The sequence below is a fragment of the Nomascus leucogenys genome, chromosome X (assembly GCF_006542625.1).
Source record: "Nomascus leucogenys isolate Asia chromosome X, Asia_NLE_v1, whole genome shotgun sequence".
NCBI classification, from domain to species: Eukaryota; Metazoa; Chordata; class Mammalia; order Primates; family Hylobatidae; genus Nomascus; species Nomascus leucogenys.
This window is the reverse complement of record NC_044406.1, coordinates 39,865,111-39,890,501: the sequence shown is the minus strand read 5'-3', so window position 1 is coordinate 39,890,501 and position 25,391 is coordinate 39,865,111. Positions and strand designations below refer to the sequence as shown.

General features: G+C 38.2%; 1 protein-coding gene across 1 annotated transcript in view; it reads left to right on the top strand.

Annotated features, from left to right (window-relative positions):
* The first annotated feature begins 602 nt into the window (after window positions 1-602).
* MAGED1 (MAGE family member D1) overlaps window positions 603-25,391 on the top strand; it is a 99,467-nt gene continuing 74,678 nt past the window's right edge. The window contains exon 1 of the mRNA XM_030807664.1: window positions 603-713. The gene's annotated coding sequence lies outside the window, so the exon portion shown is untranslated. The remainder of the gene's footprint in view (window positions 714-25,391) is intronic.

The window sequence follows — 25,391 nt, the reverse complement described above, 5'->3', positions numbered from 1 at the left end:
GGAGGTAGTGATAATAAATAATTCAATTCTAAACTTGTTCTGAAGGTATTTAACTAGAGTACGGATTTTTGTTATTGAGACTTTTTTTCAGTTTTCATTTTCTTCCTTTTCTTGGGGAGTATGTAAAATAATGCAAGAATGCTTTCTAAATGAGTCCACCTTTATTCTTTGGACATTTGAATGTGGTATGTAACTCTGGATACGATTTCAAAGTAAAAATCATTTAGATTTAAGATTTTTTTAAAAAGCTTGAAATTGAAGTATACTGCTAATACAAATGAACTTTTTAAAAGTGGTGTGCCAGAAAACAGTAAATCAGTTTGGTAAATACGTAACTGTAGACATCCAAGACAGAGAAAATGAGGCCTGAGTTAAGGGACTAAGATGAAGGGAGATATTTCTAAGGCGAATCAACAAGGAGAGGTGGCGAATTGTACGTGAGGGATTTGGCAGAGATACTGCAGCTCCTGGCACGACTAGAATTAGGATTTGTAAAAAGTTAGTGATTCTCTCTCCCTGCCGGTTTACATCACAATGTAGGTGTTGACCTAAGGAGGGAGTCAATGAGATAGAGCATTGCAGAGCTTGCTAGAGAGGCACAGGAAGTTGCCTGAAGTGAAGGAGGGGGTGGCGGCTGCAGAAGCTAAAGCTTCCGCCAAACAAAAGAGGACAGCACTTCCGGTCACGCCATCGTTGCTGCCTTCTTCGTCAAGGTGAGTGTAAAGAAGGGGACTTGGTAATTCTCACAAATAAATCCCCATACACTCCAGGGAAACCTCCTTTTGTGCCTCAACGTGGGGTGGAAAGGAGAATTCATCCCCGCGTACGTTGTATGAAGGATGCTTCTGACGCCTGTGGTTCTGATCGCCTCACTATCTCCTCCCTTCCCCTCCGGAGATGGGGGGCCCGTTCCTGCCTCACCTCCTAACTCTGGTGGTTCCTTTAACCGCTTGACTCCCGATCATGCTTCACCTCTCCTCTTTATCCCGGATCCTCTTCTCTGGTCTGAGCCAGGGTCATTCCCTCTACCACAGGTCACTCCTACCTCCTACCTCTCACCTCCGCCTTCTGCCCCCCATCCTTTTAATCTGCGACTCTTTGCGAGCCCCTTCCTACACTCTGTTTTACTCCCCCTGCTGGCCTTTGGTCTTTCCTGTTCCCCTCCCGCAGAGACCAGTAAATTACGTTCTTTGCAACAGTAGGTGTGACTTCAAGGTCAAGGCTTTTTTTTTTTTTTTTTTGGTTCTTTTAAAGTATAGGCAAAGAAGCAGAAACCTTAGAGCCCTGAGAGACATAGGCACTTGTCCAAATTATGTTCTTTTATTTTTTTTAACTGTAAACAAAATTACACATCATTTAGATACTATTGCACAGATTTCAGTCTTCTACACATTGCATTTATTTTTTTATGTTGCCATAGAATTGAATCCTCAAATTTTGGGGGGCAAACATAGTGGATTATACCTATAACCTGGTTTCAGCTTCAGCGTAAGCTTTCCCATCCCCTGTAAAACTTCTCTTAGCGGTGAAATGGTTGACAGGAATGGCATCCAATCACAAATTTGTTACTTTATATGAGTTGAGTTTATTATGCAATTTCTTTTCTGGTCTCTGATAGCAACATTAAACAGCAAGCTGACATTTTTCAGACAAAGACTTTTTCTCAGAGCTTTGCAAGTATTACATAATCTATTTGTTGCAATGTGAAATGTACTTTTCTATTACATTTGTTACCATGTCAGATTTATCTTGTGAGAACATTAGTTATTAAATAATAATCACAATACCAAAATGATCATTAAATTTATGCTGAGAATCAGAGTTTTCCAGGCTCTATCAGGATCTAACGAGGAATTTAACCAAAGTTCTCTTTGAACAAGCAGTTGACTCCTTCCTGTGTGTTATGCTTGCCAAAATAAGGGGTGATTATCTTTTCTAGGCCATGTATAGTTTTTATTTAAGAAAAAACAATGAGGCAGAGCTTTTGTAACACCAAAACACTTAGGAACTTTTCCAAAGAGTATTGCTGATGTCTCTTTATACTCTATTCAAATCATTATTACACAGCATTTAAATATTATCACACTTGTTTCAACCCACTGTGCATCCATCCATTCATTCAATAATTTTTTATTGAATAATTTTTATTTGCCAGACAGTGTTCTCAGCACTGGGGATACAACAGTCGATAACAAAAACAAAGTCTTTTAAACTATAGCTGGGAGACAGACAATAACTTAATATATAATCAATATATATTGGCAAGTGGCACTGGTGTTAAAGTAAATGAACAAAATTAAAAAAAACATGAAGAAATAAAAAAACAAAAAAAGAAATAAATATGTAATAGGTTGTAATGTGGAGGGGCTCTACTATTTTAGATAGGATGGGCAGGAAGTCTTCACTGGTAAGGTGATATTTGAGCAGGAACCTGAAGGAAGTGAGGGCACACACTATGCAGATATTAATGGGAAAACAGGATTTATGTCATAGTCTTTGCATTTGTTCACTCTGTTTCCTAACCCGCCCCCACCTTCCCATTCCCCTAGTGGTCACTTTTCTGCATAACATTAATTCAACGCTCTGCATACTCAAATAACCTGATCCGTTCACATTAATTTCTCATACTCTCTTCCTCCTGGCTAGCTTCTTGCTACCATTTAGGCGACTTGTCAGCCTCTCTAGGAAGACATATCACTATCTCCATATCCACCTCATCCTCAGTTTGTTGATTGCTGATGCATTGTGTGCTATCCTACAGGATATTTGATTATCTCTCTCGCTGCTCTTATCACTGTGTGTTCATAATATATTGTTCATAAATATTTGGTATGGTAAAGTGAAATGAATTCAGTGCTTGTTTATAAAAGATAAAACTTTTAAATATGGTTTTCCCCCTAATGTTCAAAACCATTCTCTAAGGTCCGTATTATCATTGTCATTTTACTGATGCTAAAACCAAGACTAGGAGGTATGTAGTAACTTGCTAAACTGTGGTACAGTTTATGGAGTTAAGGTTTTTCAGACACTCAGTCCTGGTCTGGTTCTCTCTGTCTCTGTTTCTTAATGAGAAATAGAAAATATACAGAATATTTTATTATTTTATAAGACAATCTGGGTATAGAAATTTTATTTTTTGTGCTTCTTTCACAACTTAGATCATATCAGGTGCTTGAATTACTCCCTAATTATAAATATTAAGCTCTGAGAGGCATGAATAATGCCTCTTTTTACCAGATTTTTTTTTTTTTTTTTTTTTTGAGACGGAGTCTCGCTGTCACCCAGGCTGGAGTGCAGTGGCACGATCTCGGCTCACTGCAAGCTCCGCCTCCCGGGTTCACTCCATTCTCCTGCCTCAGCCTCCTGAGTAGTTGGGACTACAGGCGCCCACCACCACGCCCGGCTAATTTTTGTATTTTTAGTAGAGACGGGGTTTCACCGTGTTAGCCAGGATGGTCTTGATCTCCTGACCTCGTGATCCGCCCGCCTCGGCCTCCCAAAGTGCTGGGATTACAGGCGTGAGCCACCGCGCCCAGCCCTACCAGATTATTTTTTAATAAAAAATTAAACAAGCAGAAGTTGAAAGAAGAGTACAATGAAAACTTATATTCTGGACCTAGATTGAACAACTGTTAACCTTTGCCATATTAGCTCACTCTCTCTATTACTCACTCTTTCTCCATGCATCCATCCATCCATCCATCTGTCCATCCGTCCATTTATCCATCCATCCATCTATTTTTTGATCTGTTTTGGCTGAACCATTTGACACTTGCAGGCGTTATTTTAAGTAAATGTAAATACATGCAGAAAAGTGCACATTATCCTAAGTGTACAGCTCAAAGGATTTTCTTTTCTTTTTTTTTTTTTTTTGACGGAGTCTTGCTCTGTCCCCCAGGCTGGAGTGCAGTGGTGAAATCTTGGCTCACTGCAACCTCCGCCTCCTGGGTTCCAACGATTCTCCTGCCTCAGGCTCCCGAGTAGCTGGGATTACAGGCACATGCCACCCCCGGCTAACTTTTTTACTTTTAGTAGAGACGGGGTTTCACCATGTTGGCCAAGCTGGTCTCGAACTCCTGACCTCATGATCCACCTGCCTCGGCCTCCCAAAGTGCTGGGATTACAGGCGTGAGCCACCGCGCCCAGCCAGCTCAAAGAATTTTCACAAAGTGAACTCAGCTGTGTAACCAGCATCAAGATTGGGAAATTTTGAAAGACCCTAAATGTATCCCTTATTTGTTACTATTCCAAATTAATCACAATCCTGGTCTCTGTCATTGTATAATAATAATTTTGTCTGTTTTTAAACTTTAAAAAGTAACAGTTTGTGTTAATTTTTTGGCTTGAGGATTTGTTTTTGAGATTCATCCATGTTATTGAGTGTAGTAGTAATTCCTCTATTTTCATTGCTATTCCATTGTATGAATGTACCACAATGTAGTTACCCTTTTATTGTAGATGACATTTTTGTTGTTTCCATTTTCAGCTTGCAAATAGTATTGTGAGCATTCTAGTACACGTCTTTTGGTGATACATTCACACATTTCTGTTGGACGTATACCTAAGAGTAGAATTGCTGAATCACAGGTTATGTATATGATTAATTTTAGTAAATACTGCCAGCCAGCTTTCCAAGGTGATTGTACGAGAACATTCCTAACATAATTTTTTTTTTTTTTTTTTGAGACAAAGTCTTGCTCTGTCGCCCAGGTTGGAGTGCAGTGGCGTGATCTCAGCTCACTGCAACCTCCGCCTCCCGGGATCAAGTGATTCTCCTGCCTCAGCCTCCCGAGTAGCTGGGATTACAGGTGACCGCCACTACACCCAGCTAATTTTTTGTATTTTTAGTAGAGATGGGGTTTTACCATGTTGGCCAGGCTGGTCTCGAACTCCTGACCTTGTGATTCTCCAGCCTCCACCTCCCAAAGTGCTGGGATTACAGGCCTGAGCCACTGCACCTGGCCAGAAATTTTTCAGAGTGGAAGTTGCTCTAGAATATTGCCAACACTTGCCTTTGTCTTGGTAGCTATTCTAATGGTTGTGAATGGTATCTCACTGTGGTTTTATTTCACATTTCTCTGATGATGGACCTTTCCATAAGTTTGTTAGTTTTTTGGATATTTTTTATGAGGTGCCTGCTCAAATCTTTTGAATACTTTTTCTCCTGGGCTAACTTTTTTTTATTGATTATAGGAGCTCTTTCTATATTAAGGATGTGAATGCTTTGTCAGATATATGTATTACAAATCTCAGTGGCTTGTATCTTCAGTCTCTTCATGGTGTCTTTTGATGAACTGAATATCTGAATTCTAATATCATTCCGTTCATTTTTTTTTCATTTATGGTTAGTGCTCCTTTGTACTGATTAGGAAACTTTTATATTTCCCAAGGTCATAAAGATACTTTCCTAGGCTGTGTTATTGTTTAACCTTTCATATTTATATTTATAATCTGTAATTGATTTTTGTGTATATTGTCAGTATGGGTATGTGTAAAGGCCCTTTTTTTGTTATTGAAGTGGACATTCAGTCAACCCCAAACCACTTATTGAAAAGATCATTCTTTCCCTTTTGTAGTGCCATCCTTTTCATTAACTCAAATATATAAATCAATAATTTGATTTAGTTCTGAATTCTGTTCAGTTTGGTTTGTCTATCCTTGTATGAATACCACTGTCTTAATTAATGTAACTTTACAGCATACCTTATGTATGGTTATGTGAGTCTTACACTTTCGTTCTTTTTCTTCAATAATGCCTTGGTTATTCCTGGTCTTTTTCCATATACGTTTTAGAGCTAGTCAATTTCCACAAACATTCTTCTTGGCATTCTGATTGAGATACCATGTAACAGATCAGTTTAGGGAGCAGATATCATGGCACATCACCCTCAAATATCTCAGCATTCATCTCCTAATATTAGCATTACTTTGTAGTAATTAATTACCATTATCTCACTAAGGAAAATTAATGATTCCCTAATATCAACGAATACCTAATCTTTTCAAATTTATTTTCCTCAGTAAGCCTTTGTAAGCTGGTATTTAAAACTATCATCCAACCTAGATTAATGTATTGTCAAGTTTTTGGGGATTTTATTGGTGTTTTCTCTCCTTTGTTGAACTTGTGAATATTTACATATTTAGTACTTTTCAATCCATTGCAGTCATTATTTCTTCTGTTGTTTCAACTGTCCAATCATGGCAAGTGGGAGCCCATTCACATTCACATTGGCTTCTGTGTCTTTTCTCTTTTGTTACATACATTTTCAAATATATTCAAAGTAGAAAATAGTAAAATAGGCTGTGCACAGTGACTCACCCCTGTAATCCCAGCACTTTGGGAGGCCGAGGTGGGAGGACCACTTGAGCCCAGGAGTTTTAGACCAGCCTGGGCAACAAAGTGAGACCCCATCTCCACAAAAAATTTAAAAATTAGCTGGACATGGTGGCACGTGCCTGTAGTCCCAGCTACTTGGGAGGCTGAGGGGGGAGGATCGCTTGAGCCAGGGAGTTTGAGGCTGAAGACAGCTGTGATTGCACCAGTGCACTCCAGCCTGGGTGACAGAGTGAGACCCTGCCTTAGAAAAAAAAATAGTAAAATAAACATGCATGTATCCATTCCCCAGCTTCAATAATTAACAACATTTTGCCAAAACTGGCAAGTTTTGTTTTATCTATTCTCCTCACCCATTTTTTTCCACATCCCAGATATGTCATTACACAGGTAAATAACTCAGTATGTATCTCTAATTCATAGGTGCATTAAGTAACCACCACGTCATTATTATACTTAGTAAGATAAATAATAATTTCTTTCTTTTTTATTTTTTTTGAGACGGAGTCTTGCTCTGTGCCTGGTGAATTGTCTTAAAGTTATAGTTATACAGTAGCTTTGTTAAGTCAGTATCCAAACAAGGACCATTTATTGCCAATGGATGTTTTTCTCTTAAGTCTTATAAAGCCCTTGCATAGTCCCCTTTTTATTTTATTATTTTATTTTATTTTATTTTATTTTATTTTATTTTATTTTATTTATTTTATTTTATTTTTTTTGAGACGCAGTCTCGCTCTGTCGCCCAGGCTAGAGTGCAGTGGTGCGATCTCTGCTCACTGCAAGCTCTGCCTGCCGGGTTCACGCCATTCTCCTGCCTCAGGCTCCCGAGTAGCTGGGACTACAGGCGCTTGCCACCGCGCCCGGCTAATTTTTTGTATTTTTAGTAGAGACGGGGTTTCACTGTGTTAGCCAGGATGGTCTCGACCTCCTGACCTTGTGATCCACCCGCCTCGGCCTCCCAAAGTGCTGGGATTAATTACAGGCGTGAGCCACCGCGCTCGGCCCCTTAGTCTCCTTTTTGAAAGATCGTTGATTAATTCAAGAAACTACATCATTAGTTCTATAGACTGTCTCATCTGGATTTAGATGATTGCTTCCTTGAGGTGGCATTTATTTTGTTTTCTCATCCTCGTGTTTCCTATTTACTGACATTTAGAGCTAGAGGCTTGATTAGATTCAATTTTGATTATTTTTTAAGAGAAAGACTCATTTTAGGCAGTGCTGTTTACTTTCTATTGTATTGTATCATGTCTAATTTTATCTTTTTTTTAATTGATGCTGGGATTGATTTGTCATTTCAGGGTGTTGTCAGGCTGATCTCTCCATTGTAGCTTTTCCCACCAACCTTTCTTCTATTGGTTTTAGCAGCCATTGATGATAATTGCCTAGATTCATTATTTCTGTAGAGGTTGAAAAATGGTGATATTTAATTCTTTCAATCTTTCTGCATTATTAACTGGAATTACTTTATAAAGAAGACTTTTTTCTTATCAGCTATTTTTTGTCCTGAAGTATATTTCATAATAATCAAGATAAATGATGCTGCCGCTGCTGCTTTTTTTCATTTATCAGTGTTCATAGTAATGAGTTGGTTTCTTAGCAACCGCCACTGTTTTCTTTAATATCATTAGGAATTCATGGATTTTTATGTATTTTAAGTGTATCAACCCATTGTGGTCATTTTTTAATGCTTAAACAGTGTCATCTTATAAATTAGGAGCCCCTTCTGTTTAACTTCTATGTTTTTTTTCACATTATCTCATTAGTCCTTGTTGGCATCCTTGCTTTTTGGCGTAAGCTGTTTTAGGCTCATCATGTACACTCCCTGCCCCACCCTTGGAATTAACCATTTTACCAGGAACTATGTAATTTTTTAGTGAACCTTGGTATTTAGAAACTAAGATGGGAATACTCAGGGGATTATTATTTTAAAAGTCATGCTGCCTGATCTTTTGTTGTGCTCTTTTCCCTGCTATTGTGAATACATTGGAATGACTCTTGCAGCATTTTATTGAAAACTCGCTAAACATGGCTTTCATTTGTTTATGTAGTCATTCATCCAGCAAAAATTTATAGAATGCCTACTATCATGTATCTGGTCTTATGCTGGGCACAGGGAATATGAGGGTAAACCTGACTGGTCTCCTGTCCTTGGAGAAGACTCATTCTAGTGTGGATATGAGCAAATAGGCAGTGTCTAAAGAGCAGTGAACAGTACTGTGTTCATACTCTTTAGACATTGAGCATACTCTGGGCATAAGCAAATGGGGTGACAGGCTGTAATTATGGTATTAAACAGGTTGACACAAATAGCAGCCAAAGGATGAAGGGAGATGAAGAGCCACAATAAATATGCCACTATTTTTAATGTCATATCTTGAAAATTCAGATTCTTAACACGTATAAAGCAAAATAATAGTAAAAAATAAAGAAGCAGTGAACTAAAACATGAAATAGACATCTCCTAACTGTAACTATGCTTTAATAATAGTTACAGGGGACATCCCAAAATGCTTTGGAAAGGGAAGATGATGCTTGATACTGGATGAGTAAATGAGGTATGAAGGTAGAAGAGTAATGAAGAGTGTTGCAGTCAGCAAACTGGAAGAAGTAGGGGGGAATCTTGATATAGTCAAGGAAAGGCATATATGTAGTTGGTTATGATGGGAACATAATTGTGTACGTTTTTCAGTTTTCAGAAGATTGACAAAATAGTCTACTTACCACAGACATGAAGATGTAAAATGTTGTATGTATGTGTTGTTGATTTTTATTTTAAATCTAATAATGAAATAATCCAAATTCTAATTAAAATTAGTATTTAATGTACTTCTTGGACCTGACCATATTTTTTAGTTATTTCATTAATATTAAAGCATAGTTACAGTTAGGAGATGTCTATTTCATATTTTAGTTCACTGCTTCTTTATTTTTTACTATTATTTTGCTTTATACGTGTTAAGAATCTGAATTTTCAAGATATGACATTAAAAATAGTGGCATATTTATTGTGGCTCTTCATCTCCCTTCATCCTTTGGCTGCTATTTGTGTCAACCTGTTTAATACCATAATTACAGCCCCTTACATACTCACAATGCAAAGTTGTTCCAGAAATCATGTCATCTCCCTTTATTACCAATTGGAGATTATACTATACCTGTTAAATTTTACAGCATGTTGCACCTGAAGCTATCCATCTGACAGATACTGCATGAATAGTATGTTAAACACAGGTTTGTGGTTTACCGGAGTGCTATGGTTTACCAGTTGGGAATTTTGGGACCGTGAGTGTGGGAGAATCACTAGGCTTAGGAGGGAACCACATCTCATATGTGGCCAGGAGGTGAAGGGGTGTTCTATAAATCATTGAAGAATGTGGGGAAGCTTAATTTTTAAGAAGGGGATTCTAGAGGTCACAAAGAAAAGATTCCAGGTGGGAAGGAGAGCAGTGAAACGGTAGATTAAAGGGGAAGTGGGAGTAGATTACTTCTTTTCATTCTCTCTATTTGTCTTCTTTATTATAAGAATATAATATGTTCCCAGAGTCCTGAAAGGCAAGAAGTATGAGTGAACAAGCGGGGAGTCAGAGAAGGTGAGAAAGGAAAACACACACTGTCTGAGAACGTCAGATGTGATGGGAGAGCAGTGAGGGGAAGATAGATTGCAAGCCTTAGGATGGATTGATAAGTCTTAGAAAAGACAGATCATTAATTAATTAATCAGTCAATTAATTAAAAACATACTGATGACTAGCTGGATAATGAGAACATGTAATTGACTTAAACATGTTTTCAACTGAGTGAGGTAGACATAGACATTGCAACAGCGGTGCTATGCTAGAGGAGAGACAAGGTGTGGTGCTGGCAGTAGAGACGTAGAGGAAGGTCCTCTAACCTATCTTAAGGGCTCAGAGAAGGCTTCCTAGAAGAGACCATGTTAAGAACGGAATTTTGACAAAGAAAAAGCTGTGAGTGGGACCAGAGAGCAAGTGGTCATTGGTCATTTAGACGATGTAAAGTAGCTGACTGGGTATGCCATTTAGCCCTGAGCTTGAAAGTACCTAAAGTAATGGGCAATTTAGAGGTTACTCTGTGGTATAGTAAAGCTAAGGAAAAGGGGCAAATGGAAAGGAATAGTTTTATAAATGTTGTCCCCATTCTCCCAGCCCATGGCAACCACTAATATACTCTCTGTCTCTCTGAATTTCCCTATTCTGGACATTTCCTATAATTAGAGTCTTGCAATATGTGGCCTTTTGTGTCTCACTTCTTCCACTTAGCACAGTGTTTTCAAAGTTTATCCATACTATAGCATGTCTCAGTATTTCCATTCCTTTTTATGGCTGAAAGATATTCCATTGTATGAGTATACCACCTTTTACGTATTCATTCATCAGATTGTAGATGGACAGATGAGTTGTTTCTACTTTTTGGCTATTATGAATAATGCTGCTGTGAACTTTTGGTATACGTTTTTGTGCAAACATGTGTTCTCATTTCTCTGGGGTATATGCCTAGGAGTGAAATTGATAGTAACTCTATATTTAACTCTTTGAAGAACTGCCAAACTCTTTTCCAAAATGGCTCTACCACTAAAATTCCCACCAAGAATGTATAAGGGTTCCAGTTTCTCCACATCCTTGCTAACACTTGTTGTTTTCCTTTTTTTTTTTTAAATTACAACCATCTTAGTGAGTATATATAATAAAGAATCTCACTTAATTTTTAAAATATAATATTTAACTGCTGACATCTTTTTTTTTTTTTTGAGGCAGACTTTCACTCTTGTTGCCCAGGCTGGAGTGCAATGGTGCCGTCTCAGCTCACTGCAGCCTCCACCTCCCGGGTTCAAGTGATTCTCCTGCCTTAGCCTCCTGAGTAGCTGGGATTACAGGCATGTGCCACCATGCCTGGCTAATTTTAATATTTTTAATAGAGACGGGGTTTCTCCATGTTGGTCAGGCTGGTCTCGAACTTCTGACCTCAGGTGATCCACCCACCTCTGCCTCCCGAAGTGCTGGGATTAGAGGTGTGAGCCACCATGTTCTGCTAACTGCTGACATCTTTTAAGCCTCACCTCTCCCTCTTCATTTTCTGCTCCACAACTGGGCAAGTTGACTAGAAAGCATGAGTGCTTCCTCCTTTGGAGCTAGCAAGAGATTCAAATCATACAAGTGTCTTCCTGAATGTAAGAACTCTCACTCCTGTCTCATCCTTTAACCACAGTAAAAAGTCGATTTAGTTTCCTTTCCTTGCTTTTTCTAACCTGCTTAGGAGACTTGCCTTGCTGTCCCCAGAAATGCATCATTTATGTAAGTAAGTAGTAAACACTTTCATACCCTCTTTGTGTGTGAGGTATTACCAATCTGAACATTGGAATCAAAATTTGGGTGGGGTCCCTCCTTCTTCTGCAGGATGGCAAGAACAATTGGCACAGTCAGCTTGGTGCTCAGATAATGACAGTCATCATGGGGGGAAGGGAGTATCTTTCCTTAACTGCTTTGGCTCACGAATTGGTTCTGATGGCAAGCATAAACACTGAGCCTGCAAGGGTAGCTAGTTTTTTAGTTGTGCTGTGCTGTGTTGTATTGTTGACTCCTGTAGAACCTCTCTTATAGATTTAGCTAACTTGGAAGTTTAGGTAATTTAATGGACATTTAGGAACAGTAACATGGGATCCTTAAAGTAGCCCTGGATCATGTGTCTCAGCCCAGACCTATTTGTGTGTCTTAACGTAAAGCCGTGACTGATGCTAGGCTCAGGAGGAAAACCATGTCTATGACTGGTTGGTTTTGTGTCTCAATTAGGCTCTGACCCTGACAGCTGACTGCCCATTGGGTGGTCGCTCTTGAGAGCAGTCATCAGGGTGTGAAAAAAAGAAAGAGAAAAGAGAAAAGAAACAGCTATTATGTGGCTTGCTGGGGTCTGGACTCCGAAGCACAAATGACTCACTAGGACCCTTAAATACCTCCATTGTTATTGCTGTTGCTGCTGCTGCTGCTGCTGCCACTGCTGCTACCGCCGCTGCCGCCGCTGCCACTGCCGCCGCTGCCACTGCCGCCACCACGGCCTGTGCTTCTGTTGCAGCAAAGATCCTGATCTTCAGGAGTATAGGGAAAAACATCAGTGGCACCCCTGTAGCATGGAGAAAGGGGTAATTCAAACCCATAAAGCTCCTAATCCTTTAATCTTATATGACTACCATTGCCTTTGGGGAGGCCCCTTACAATGACAGTGCTGATTTGAGACTTTCTGCAGGAAGACATTTATAAATATGAGCAGGGTAGGGACCCCCCAGAAATATGTCCAGTAACAACAGCAACAAAAATGGAAGTACAGTCATGTATAGCATTATGATGTTTTGGTCAACAACAGATCACATATGAGGATGGTGGTCTCATAAGACTATAATGGAGCCGAAAAATTCCTGTCATCTAGTGATGTCATAGCTGTTGTAACATTGTAGTGCAACGCGTTACTCACGTATTTATGGTGATGTTGGTGTAAAGAAGCCTGTAGTACCAGTCATATAAAACTAGAACAAGTACCATTATATATGGTACATAATACTTGATAAGGATAAAGAAACAGCTAGGCGTGGTGGCTCACGCCTGTAATCCCAGCACTTTGGGAGGCCGAGGCGGGCAGATCACTTGAGGTCAGGAGTTTGAGACCAGTCTGGCCAACAGGGTGAAAACCTCTCTCTTGAAAAAAAATAAAAAATAAAAAATTAGCTGGGCGTGGTGACGCACACCTGTAGTCCCAGGTACTCTGGAGGCTGAGGCATGAGAATCGCTTGAACCTGGGGGGCAGAGCTTGCAGTGAGCCAAGACTGTGCCACTGCATTCCAGCCTGGGTGACAGAGCGAGACCCTGTCTCAAAAAAAAAGATGAAAAACAACCATGTTTATGTATTTACTATACCATAATTTTTATCAGTATTTTAGAATGTAGTGTTTCTACCTATTAAAAAAAAAGTTAACTATAAAAGAGCCACAGGCAGGTCCTTCAGGAGGTATTCCAGAAGAAGGCATTGTTATAGGAGATGACAGCTCCATGTGTGTTATTGCTCCTGAAGAACTTCTGTTGGGACAAGATGTGAAGGTGGAAGACAGTGATATTGGTGATCCTGGCTCTGTGTAGGGTTAGGCTAATTTGTGTGTATCTTAGTTTTTAAGAAAAAGTTTAAGAAATAAAAAATTTTAAACAAATAAGCTTATAGAATAATAATATAAAGAAAGAAAGTATTTCTATATAGCTGTATAATTTTTTTTTTTTTTTTTTTTTTTAGACAGAGGTTCGCTTTTGTTGCCCAGGTTGGAGTGCAATGGTGCAATCTCGGCTCACTGTAACCTCCGCCTCCTGGGTTCAAGCGATTCTCCTGCCTTAGCCTCTGGAGTTCTGGGATTATAGGCATGTGCCACCACGCCCGGCTAATTTTGTATTTTTAGTAGAGACGGGGTTTCTCCATGTTGGTCAGGCTGGTGTCGAATTCCTGACCTGAGGTGATCCGCGCATCTCAGCCTCCCAAAGTGCTGGGATTACAGTTGTGAGCCACTGTGCCTGGCCATGTGTTTGTGTTTTAAAAGCTAAGCATCATTACAAAAGAGTCAAAAAGCTTTACAAAATTTAAAAAAGTTTATAAGTAAAAAGTTATAGAAAGCTAAGCTTAATTTATTGTTGAAAGAAATGTTTAAAAAATGATTTTAGTGTAGCCTAAGTGTACTGAAGTGCACATTAGTGTACAGTAATGTCCTAGGCCTTCGCATTCACTCACCACTCATTCACTGACCCACCCAGAACAACTTCCAGTCCTTCAGGCTTTATTCATGGTAAGTGTCCAATACAAGCGTACCATATTTTGTCTTTTTTTTTTTTTTGAGATGGAGTTTCACTCTTGTAGCCCAGGCTGGAATGCAATGGTGCGATCTCTGCTCACTGCAACCTCCTCCTCCTGGGTTCAAGTGATTTCTCCTGCCTCGCCCTCCCGAGTAGCTGGGATTACAGATGCCTGCTACCATGCCCGGCTAATTTTTGTATTTTTAATAGAGATGAGGTTTCGCCATGTTGGCCAGGCTGGTCTCAAACTCTTGGCCTCAAGTGATCTGCCCGCCTGGGCCTCCCAGAGTGCTGGGATTACAAGTGTGAGCCACCGCGCCTGGCCGTATTTTTGTCTTTTATACCGTATTTTTGCTGTACCTTTTCTATGTTTAGGTAGGTTTAGATACACAGATACAAAAATACACAGATACACAAATTGTGTTAAAATTGCCTACAGTATTCGGTACAGTAACCTGCTGTACTGGTGTGTTGTCTAGGAGCAATAGTCCATACCATATAACACAGGTGTGTAGTAGTGTATACCATCTAGGTTTGTGTAAGTACACTCTGTGATATTCACACAACAGTGATGAAATCACCTAATGGGACATGGCATTTCTCAGAATGTATCTCCATTGCTAAGTGACACAAGATTGTAAAAGAAAGAAAAATAAAACAGATATGAGAGGACGAGGAAACAAACAGAAACGGAGATCCACAATTTGACCCAATTAGAATCCAGAATTTATGGAAAAATTTTACTAAAAGAGCAAAAAGATAAAAGGGTGCTGATTAGTGTTGAAATGCAGTGGGTGGCAAAACTTCATGACCTTAATTAATACTGGGGCTCAAATTGGTTATTATGTCAGGATCCCACTATATTTAATCAAGGTGCCTCCTGTAATCTAAGGGGAGTTCCTGAACAGGAAAGAGATAAACAAGTATACCTCACATTAACTGTCAGAACTATTGCCTTGCCTGAATTCCTCACATTTGTGCCATTCATTGCCTTAAAATATCCCATAGTGGGTATGAGCACTCTGATCCAATGAGTGATAACATTAAGTATTTGGCACATGTGAATCCGTTTGACAACGTGAGATCCCAAGGACTACACCCCCAGTTAAAATAGGTTAATACAGCCCGCTGTAAATTAGAATAAGTCTACAAATACGGAAACCCATGATACAAGGCCTATTTGGTGAAAGGGTGATTATCCCCATGTCTTCTCCATTAACAATCCAATTTGGCCTGTTCTTAAACTTCAAATGAATGGCACCTAATGGTGGATTACCATAACGCTAATGTTGTGGTCCCACACATTAAGGTCCCCATACCTAATATTGTTGACATTACTGACTCCATCCAGTCTGTGACTGGTAAATATTTTGCTATTATAGATTTGGCTAATATATTCTATTCATTGCGTATTTCAACAGCCTTTCAGCGTCAGTTTGCCTTCACCTCTGAAGGGACACAGTAAACATGTACCTGGCTACTCATGGGATACCTCCACAGCTTTGCCATTGTACACTATCTTTGCCGGCAAGATCTTAACTGTACCGAGCTTTTTCTAGATGTACAGGTGTGACATTACATTGATGACATCCTTCCCTGAGGAGATTCATTTGACACACTCATTCAGGAAATACAGATACTCACAAAATTGCTCATAAAATGGGATGGCCGTTGTGCCACTTTTCAATACATACACATTATTTGCTAAACTGAATACCGTTCTGTCTCTGACACTGTCAGAAAAGCAGCTATTGACCCTGTCAGCACCCACAACTTCTTTTAGGCTCATTTGTGTTCTGGAGACAAAACATTCCTCTTTTATAAATTTTATTGAAGCCCATTTACGCTATTTCTTACAAATCAGTTCATCTTGAATGGGGATCCCCTCCAACAAGAGGCTCTAGAATCTGTCAAAATTGCAATATGACACTAACGACAATTAGTCACTAACAACAATATCGTTAGTGACCCCAGATGCGCTTCACCATAGAGGTTTTAGCAACTTCCTCATTTCTCCCTCTGGACCATCCATCACTGCCATAAGTTGCCAAGGGTTTCCGATGCAAGAAACTGTCATCCTTGGACCTGTTTTATACACCATTAGAGTGACAATTGCTAGCTGCATAGTGGACTGTCTTAGAAATAGAGGCTATCACAATCCCTCAGCCTGTGACCCTCCATATCCAGCTGCCTACTGTGCCTTGGGTCATGGAAGCCATGGCACTACAAGCTGGGCATGGCTACTGAGGCCTCTTTGCTACAAGATGGAGAAAAACCTGGGTCTTCTGTCATATACCACTTGGAGGAAGGGGTAGCCTCCCGTCTTTAGTTCCTTGCTAAATACCATGGTGTTGGGGGACCCATCACCCCCCTCCCAGACCCTGTGGCTACCTGCAGAGCCCCTTGAGATCAAATGGAGTGAAAAACAATGGTTTGTACAATTTATGGATGACACCACAAGCATTGTATACAATGGAGTTTGCTGGAGAGCTTATGCTTTTCATCCTTTAACCATGATGCTTCTGATAAGGACAGGAACACAGGTTTCAGTACAGTTGGCCAAACTTCAGGCATTCACCTTAGCACTGTATGCCCTAGCCAACAATTGGCCCCATCCGCACATTTTTACAGGCTCTTGAGCCACTGCCCATTTGGGGAAAGAACTCTGAGAATCTCTAACCTCACAGATAGCCAAAATGTAAATCAAGTTGACACATTTATCTTCACATAATAAAGGTCAAACATAAGGTCTCACCAAGAGACTCCTTATTTTCCTTCAGAATTTGAGGCATCATTGATAGTGACGAAGGCACTCATTTCAGTTCTTAGAATATACAGTGCTGGGCTTAATGAAGGAATTCAACAAAACATTTACTTTCCTTACAGACTTCATTCTGCAGGACTTACAGAGCACCATACTGTCTTCATTAAACAAATGTATATTTGATTAAATGAACATGGCACATTTCAGTCATTAGACAAGCATCAGGGGTGAATTGTAAGATTCTGACTCTATTTTTTCAAGTTTGCTGACATTTTTTTAAGTTTCACCTTCTTCCCCTCTGCCCCACATCGGGGCAAATTGATAAGAAGCTCTGGTTGCTCCCTCCTTGGGGGTCAGGAAAAGATTCAAACCATGGAAGCTCCTTCATGTGTATAGGAAGCCTTACACTGGGCCTTAACCACAATGAAAACCCAAGCTTGTCTCCTTTCCTTGTTCTGTCAAGCCGTTTCTTCCCTGCTTGGGAAGCCTGACCTTCTCCACCAAGAAAATCTTCATTTAGGTAAGTATTAAACTTTCTTGTACCCTCTTGGTGTGTGTAACCAGTCTCAACGTCTAACCTAAGTTTGGGATGGGGGTCCCTTCTTCCTCTTCACAGTGTCAAGTAGTACCTGATTGAGGTTCTTATTTGCATTTCCCTAATGACTAATGATGTTGAACGTATTTCCATATCCTTATTGGCCATTTGTATATCTTCTTTAGAGAAATATCTATTCAAGTCCCTTCTTCTTTTTAAATTACATTATATTTTTAATTGCTTAGTTATATGACTTTTTATGTATTGTGGGTATTAGGTCCCTAACAGATATATGATTTTCAATTGTTGTCTTCCATTTTATGGGTTGTCTTTTCACTTTCTTGATAGTGTCTTGAGTACAGAAGTTTTTCATTTTAATGAAGTCCAAGCTGTCTAGTTTTTCTTTTATAGCTTGTGCTTTTGTGTCTTATATAAAAATTGTTACCTAATCAAGTTCACAGTGATTTACACCTATGCTTTCTTCTGTGAGTTTCATAATTTTAGCTTCTACATGTAAGTCTTTGATCTCTTTTGAGTTTATTTTTGTATGTGGTGTGAGATAGGGGTCCAGTTTCATTTGCATATAGATATCCAGTTGTCCTGGCACCATTGTTTTAAGAGACTATACTTGGCACCCTTGCCAAAAGTCAATTGACCATAAACATAAAGGTTTATATCTACACTCTCAATTCTGTTCATCAGTCTATATGTCTACAATTATTCTAGCACCATAGAATCTTAGTAACTGAAGCCTTGTAGTAAGTTTTGATATTGGGAAGTATGACTCCTCCAACTTTGTTCCACGTTTTCAAAATTGTTTTGACCATTTTGAGTTACTTCCATTTTAGTATTAATTTTAGGGTCAGCTTGTCTGTTTCTGCACAGAAGGTATTTAGAATTTTAATAGAAATTTCACTGAATCTATAGATCAGTTTGGAGAGTACTGCCATCTTAACAGTATTAAATCTTACAATTAATGAAACCAAGTGTTTTCCCATTTTTAAAGGTCTTAAATTTCTTTCAGCAATGTTTTGTAGTTTTCAGTGTACAAGTTGTGGTCCCACACATTAAGGTCCCCATACCCAATATGGTTGACAAGTCTTTCACCTCCTTGGCTAAATTTATTCTTAAGTGTTGAATTTTTCTTTTATGCTACTGTAAATGGACTTGTTTTCTTTTTTAAGTTTTATTTTAGGTTTAACTGACACACAATAATTCTATTTATTTATGGGGTACAGTGTGATGTTTCAATAGATGTATACATTGTGCAGTGATCAAATCAGGGTATTTAGCATATTATCACCCAAACATTTATCATTTCCTTGTGGTAAGAACACTCAAAATCCTTCATCTAGTTATTTTGAAATGTATGACACAATATTGTTAATTATAGTTATAGTCATTCTACTGTTCAATAGAACAACAGAACTTATTGCTCCTATTTAACTGTAATTTTGTACCCTTTAACTAGTCTTTCTGCCGCTCTTCCACCCTACTTTTTCCCTCTACTCTCCTCAGCCTCTGGTAACCACTGTTCTAATCTGTACTTCTATGAGATCAGCTTTTTTAAGATTCCACAAATGAGTGAGATCATGTGCTATTTGTCTTTTTGTGCCTGGCTTATTTCACTTAGACTTGTTTTCTTAATTTTATTTTTGGATTTTTCATTGCAAGGTAGAACTACAATTGATTTTTGTTTATGATCTTGTAACCTGCAACTGTGCTGAACTCATTTATAAGTTCTAGTAGTTTTTAGTGGATTCCTTAGAATTTTTACATTCAAGATCATGCCATCCACAAGTAGAGATAGTTTTACTTCTTCCTTTATAACTTCAGTGCCTTTCATTGTGTTTTCTTTTAAAATTGCCCTTGTTAGAATCTTCAGCACATTGTTGAAGTGGAGAGAGTAGATATCCTTGTCTTTTTCCTGATTTTAGGGGGAAAGCTTTTGATCATTAATTATTTATTGATATTATTATTATTGTTAGAGACAGGGTCTCCCTCTGTTACCCAGGCTGGAGTACAGTGGCGCAATCTCTGCTCACTGCAGCCTCGACCTCCCGCGTTCAAGTGATCCTCCTGCCTCAGCACCCAAGTAGCTGAGACTACAGGCACATGCCACCTTGCCGGATAGTTTTTGTATTTTTTGTAGAGACTGGGTTTCTCCATGTTGCCCAGGCTGGTCTTAAACACCTGGACTCAAGCAGCCCGCCCGCCTTGGCCTTCCAAAGTGCTAGGATTACAGGCATGAGCCACTGTGCCTGGGCCTGATCTTTAATTATTAAATATGGTGTTTCTGTGAGTTTTTCCTAGATGCCATTATCAGGTTGAAGAAATTTCCTTCTGTTCCTAGTTTAAGGGTTTTTTTATGAAACGTTATTGGGCTTAATCAAAGGCTTTTTCTACATCCATTGAGATGGTCATATGGTTTTCATTTTTTACTGTTAGTATAGTGTATTACACTGCTTTTCATATATTTATCCAGCTTTTTATTTCTGGAATAGATCTCAGTCATGGTGTGGAGTTCTTTTTATACATGTCAGAATTTGGTTTGCTAGTATTTTGTTGAGGATTATTGTGTTTATATTCATAAGGGATATTGGTCTGTAGGTTTCTTTTCTTGTAATGCCTCTGTCTGGTTTTGCTATCAGAATAATACTGGCCTCACAGAATAAGTTAGGAAGTGTTCCCTTGTCTTCCCTCCTTTCAAGGAGTTTGTGTAGAATTTAGCAGTGAAGTCATCTTGGCCTTGGCTTTTGTTTATGGGTAGTGTTTTGATTATTAATTCAATCTCTTCACTTGCTGTAGGTCTCTTTATCTTATCTATTTCTTCCTAAGTCAGATTCAGTAGTTTTTGTTTTTCTAGGAGTTTGTTTTATTTAAGTTAATCTGATTTTTTGCCATACACTTATTTATAGCATTTTTTTATAAGATTGGAAGTAATATTCCCTCTTTCATTTCTTATTCTAGTAATTTGTCTTCTATCCTTTTTCTTGGTCATTCTGGTTAAGGGTTTGTCAATTTTGTTGATCTTTTGGAAGTACCAACTTTTATTTTCATTGATGGCTCTCTATCATTTTTCGATTCTCTATGTCATTTATTTACTCCTTAGTCTTTGTATTATTTCCTTCCTTCCTTCTGTTTGCTTTGGGTTTAGTTTTCTTTTTATAGTTAATAAAGATGAAAAGCTAGGGTCATTGTTTTAGATCTTTCTTGTTTTTCATATATTTATCCGCTTTTTATTTCTAGAATAGATCTCAGTCATGGTGTGGAGTTCTTTTTATACGTGTCTGAATTTGGTTTGCTAGTATTTTGTTGAGGATTATTGTGTTTATATTCATAAGGGATATTGTAATATGGTTATTACAACTATAAATTTTCATCAATAAAGATTACTGCTTTCACTGCACCTCATATGTTTTGGTAGGTTGTGTTTAAGTTTTCATTAATCTCAAAGAACTCTGTCATTTCCTGTGTAGTTTCTTATTTGACCTTTGGCTTATTTAGAGGTGTATTGTTTAATTTCTACTTTTGAATTACTTTACAAAATATCTTTCTGTTACTGATTTCTAATTTAATTCCATTGTGGTTGGTGAAGATACTTTTTATTATTTCAGTCCGTTTTATGGAGACTTGTTTTATGATCTAACATATGGTCTATCTTCCATGAGAATATTTAATATGCACTTGAGAAGAATGTGTATTCATCTGTTACTGGGTTGAGTGTTCTATAGTGTCTATTAGGTGCAGTCTTCTTTTTCCTTGTTGATCTCCTGTCTGTTTTTATCTATTATTGAAAGTGAGATATTGAGGCAGCCAGAATATGTTATTGAATTGTTCATTTCTTTCTTCAGTTCTGTCAGTTTTTGGAATCTGTTGGTAGATGAATGTAAGTTTATCATAGTTATATTTTTGTGATGGATTGGCAGCTTAAAGATTGCAAAATATTATTCTTTGTCTGTTTTACCAATGTTTGTTTTAAAGTCTATTTTGTCTGCTATTAGTATAGCCACTCCTACTCTTTTTTGGGTAATATTTATATGGTATATCTTTTTCCATTCCTTTACTTTAAACTTATTTGTGGACTTTGAATCTAAAATCATTCTCTTGAAGGTAACGTATAGTTGGGCCATACCTTTTTTGTCGATTTAACTAGTCTCTGTCTTTATTGGAGAGTTCAATCCATTCACATTCAGTGCAGTTACTCTTCAGGTAGAATTCACATGTGTGTTTTGTTATCTGTCCTCCCTATGTCTTATGTCACTTTTGTTTTTCTGTTCTTACATTACTGCTTTCATTTGTATTAAATATTTTCCACTGTGCCATTTCAATTCCCTTGTTGTTTCTTTTGCTATACGTTTTGGTATTTTTTTTTTAGTTCATTCTTTGGAGATTACCATTAACATCTTAACTGATGAGAATCTAGGTCAGATTTATATGAACTTACTGTCGTAGAATACAAAAGTTTTGCTTCTTTAATAGCACTATAACCTTCTTTATGTTGTTAGTGTCACAAATTATGTCTTTTTGCACTGTGTGTCCATCAACATAGATTTATAATTATTGTGGTAGTCATGTTCTAAGTCAGACTGGAAAACACAGGAATTGCAAATTTTAAAAATGCAACAACTATATTTATACTGTTTTTAATATTTACCTATGTAGTTACCTTTACCAGTGTACATTATTTCACCTTGTGATTTCACGTTACTATCTAGTGTCCTTTCCTTTCAGACTGAAGGACTTCCTTTAGCATTGCTCATAGGGCATCTGCCAGCTACTTGGTATCTCTTTCAGTTTTGTTTATCTGATAATGTCCCATTTTCTCCTTCACTTTTGAAGGATAGTTTTACTTCCTTTATTAGATATAGAATTCTTGATTGCAGTTTTTTTTCTTTCTGTAACTTGAGTATGTCTTCCCACTGCTTTTTGGCCATGGCTTCTGAGGAGAAGCCAACTGTTAAACTTCTGTTTTCTTGTTTGTGAAGAGTTGTTTTTCTCATGTTGCTCTTTGGGATTTTCTCCTTGTTTTTGGCTTTCGATATTTTTATTATGATGTGCCTATGTGTGTATACTTCTCATTTTTCCTACTTGGTGTTTGTTTGCTTTTTAGAATGTGTATGTAAACATTTTTTCATCAAATTTGTAATGCTTTCAGCTGTAATTTGTTCAAATATCTTCTTCCTCTTTTCTGTTTTCTTCTCTGATTCCCATTATATGTATTTTGGTTGCTGGATGATTTCTTACAAGTTTCTGAGGCTGTGTTTATATTGTCTCTCTGTGTGTGTGTGTCTGTATGTATATGTATATATATATGTATATATATGTGTATATATGTATATGTGTGTATATATATATATACACACACACAGTCTCAGAAACCTCTGTGTGTGTGTGTGTGTGTGTAAAATTTCTGTTCCTCAGACTGGATAATCCGAATTGGACTATCTTCAACCTTGCTGATTATATTTTTCTATCAGTGTAAATCCGCTCTTGAGCCCCTCTAATGAATTTTTCATGTCTGTTACTTTATATTTGTAGGGGGCTTGAGGGATTTAGGGGCTTATCAAAGAAAGACATATGACTATGAGGTGGCAGTATCACACGCAAGCTTTATTGGGAGATGTGTTGACAGGCTTGCATGTTGGGGAAGTCTCTCACAGTAGGAGCCTGTCCAGAGGCCATGGCTTGGGAGTTGCTACTCTGAAGGGGAAGAGACCATGGAATTTCCAGAGAGGGAGATTGTAGAGGGGACTTGACTTACATGTTTAAGTGATGGCTACTCAGCAGCACAGTGGGGAGTCTCTGGGTCAGAGAGAGCTCTAAAGGGCAACAGTGTGTCAAAAGACAAAATTACAACAAATTTAGTTTAAAGATCTCACTTGGCCATATTTGTGATTCTAGAATCAGGCAACACTATTCCACAAAATAGAATACTTTTTCAAATGAGCTGAGAGCAAAAGAGGTTGACTTCCTAGAGGAGAAGGGCTGAAGAAGCCAAGAACAAAGTGTATTTATTGTATGTGTAACCACTCAAGTATCTACTCAGTAGCTTAGCCATCATTGGATAAAGATTTCCTTAAATGCCTGGGACCAATAAATTGCATCATCTTTAACAAAGGGATCTGTATACATCTTGGGGCATGCAACACTTAGCCAGGCAGTTTACAACCGTACATTAGCCTTCACTTCCCGATTGCAAAGCGCGGAAAAGTCAATTAGAAGTGAGAGTTTACGGCCTTCTCAGGTGTTTCCTGAGCATGCACACAGCCCTATACATGCAGATGGTCTTCTATATTCCCTAGAAAATATCAGAACTCTTCAAATCCCCTATTGATAGCTTATTCCTCAGCTTTTCCTTTCATTCTTTTTATTTAGTTTATTGTTTGCTCCAAGTGTTATCATTTGTGGAGGGGCATTTAGTATGGGTTTTGCACTGAATCAAACATAACCTTTTTCAGTAGCGTCTTCCGGGGAACCAACAAACAGGACAAATAATGACAGTTCTTTAGAACTGAAGCTTTGGGAGTTGATGCCAGTGCTCAACAGCTGAGCCAGCTAATGTAGTTCTTTGACAACACAGAAACGTAGGGAGAAATGAGCAGCCCCCAGCTGAAATGCCACAGACTCTCCTTGTTCTTACTTAGTTCTGTAGATTTTGTTGCCGTTGATCAATCCCCAGAGACTTTAGGTGATTGGCTTTGCTTGTTTTGACCAGTTTTATTAGATGTCTCTTTGGGGAGGAGATTTCACTGAGCCCCTCACATAGCCATTCTAGAATTCCCATACTTTTGATGTTGTATCTAAAACCTCATTGCTAAAGCCTAAGGTCATGCAAGTTTTCTGTTTTCTTCTAGAAGTTTTATAATTTTCTGTTTTATATTTAGATTTGTGATCCATTTTGAATTAATTTTCATGTGAAGTGTGAGGTTTGTGTCATAATTTTATTTTGCACATGAATTCCAGTTGTTTCAGCACCATTTTTTTTTGGCAAAAATTGTCCTTCTCCATTGAATTACCTTTATGCTTATGTAAAAAAAATCAGTTGACTAAATGAAATAACCTGATTAAAAAATAGGCAAAAGACCTGAACAAAGACACCTCACCAAAGAAAATATAAAGATGATATATAAGCATGTGCAAAGATGCTCAACAGCATATGTTATTAGGAAATTGTAAGTTAAAAAAGATACCACTACACATTTATTAGAATGTTCCAAATCCAAAACACTAACAACATCAAATACTGGTGGAAAGATGAAGCAACAGGAGCTCTCATTCTTTCTTGGTGGGAATACAAAATGGTATAGCCACTTTGGAAAACAGTTAGACAGTTTCTTACAAAACTAAATGTACTCTTACCATATGATCCAGCAATTGCGTTCCTTGGTATTTACTCAAATGGGTTGAAAACTTATGTCTACACAAAGCTCTGCACATAAATGTTTATAGTAGCTTTATTCCTAATTGCCAAAATTTAGAAACAATCAAGATGTCCTTTAGTAGGTGAATGGATAAATTGTAGTGCGTCCAGACGATGGAGTTTAGTGCCAAAAAAGGGCTATGAAAAGCCTTTTCAAGCCATGAAAAGATATGATGGAATCATATGTGCATATTACTGAGTTTTAAAATAAGCCAATCTGAAAAGGCTGCATATCCCAGCTACTCGGAGGCTGAGGTGGGAGGATGGCTGTAGCCTGGGAGGCAGAGGTTGCAGTGAGCTGAGATTGCACAGCACCCCAGCCTGGACAACAGCGAGTCCCTGTCTCAAAAAAACAAAGAAAAAAAAAAAAAGAAAGAAAAGGCTACATACTGTATGATTCCAAGTATTTGACATTCTGGAAAATGCAAAACTATGGAGACAGTAAAAAAAGATCAGTGGCTTCCAGGGTTTGGGGGTTGGGAACGGATGAATAGACG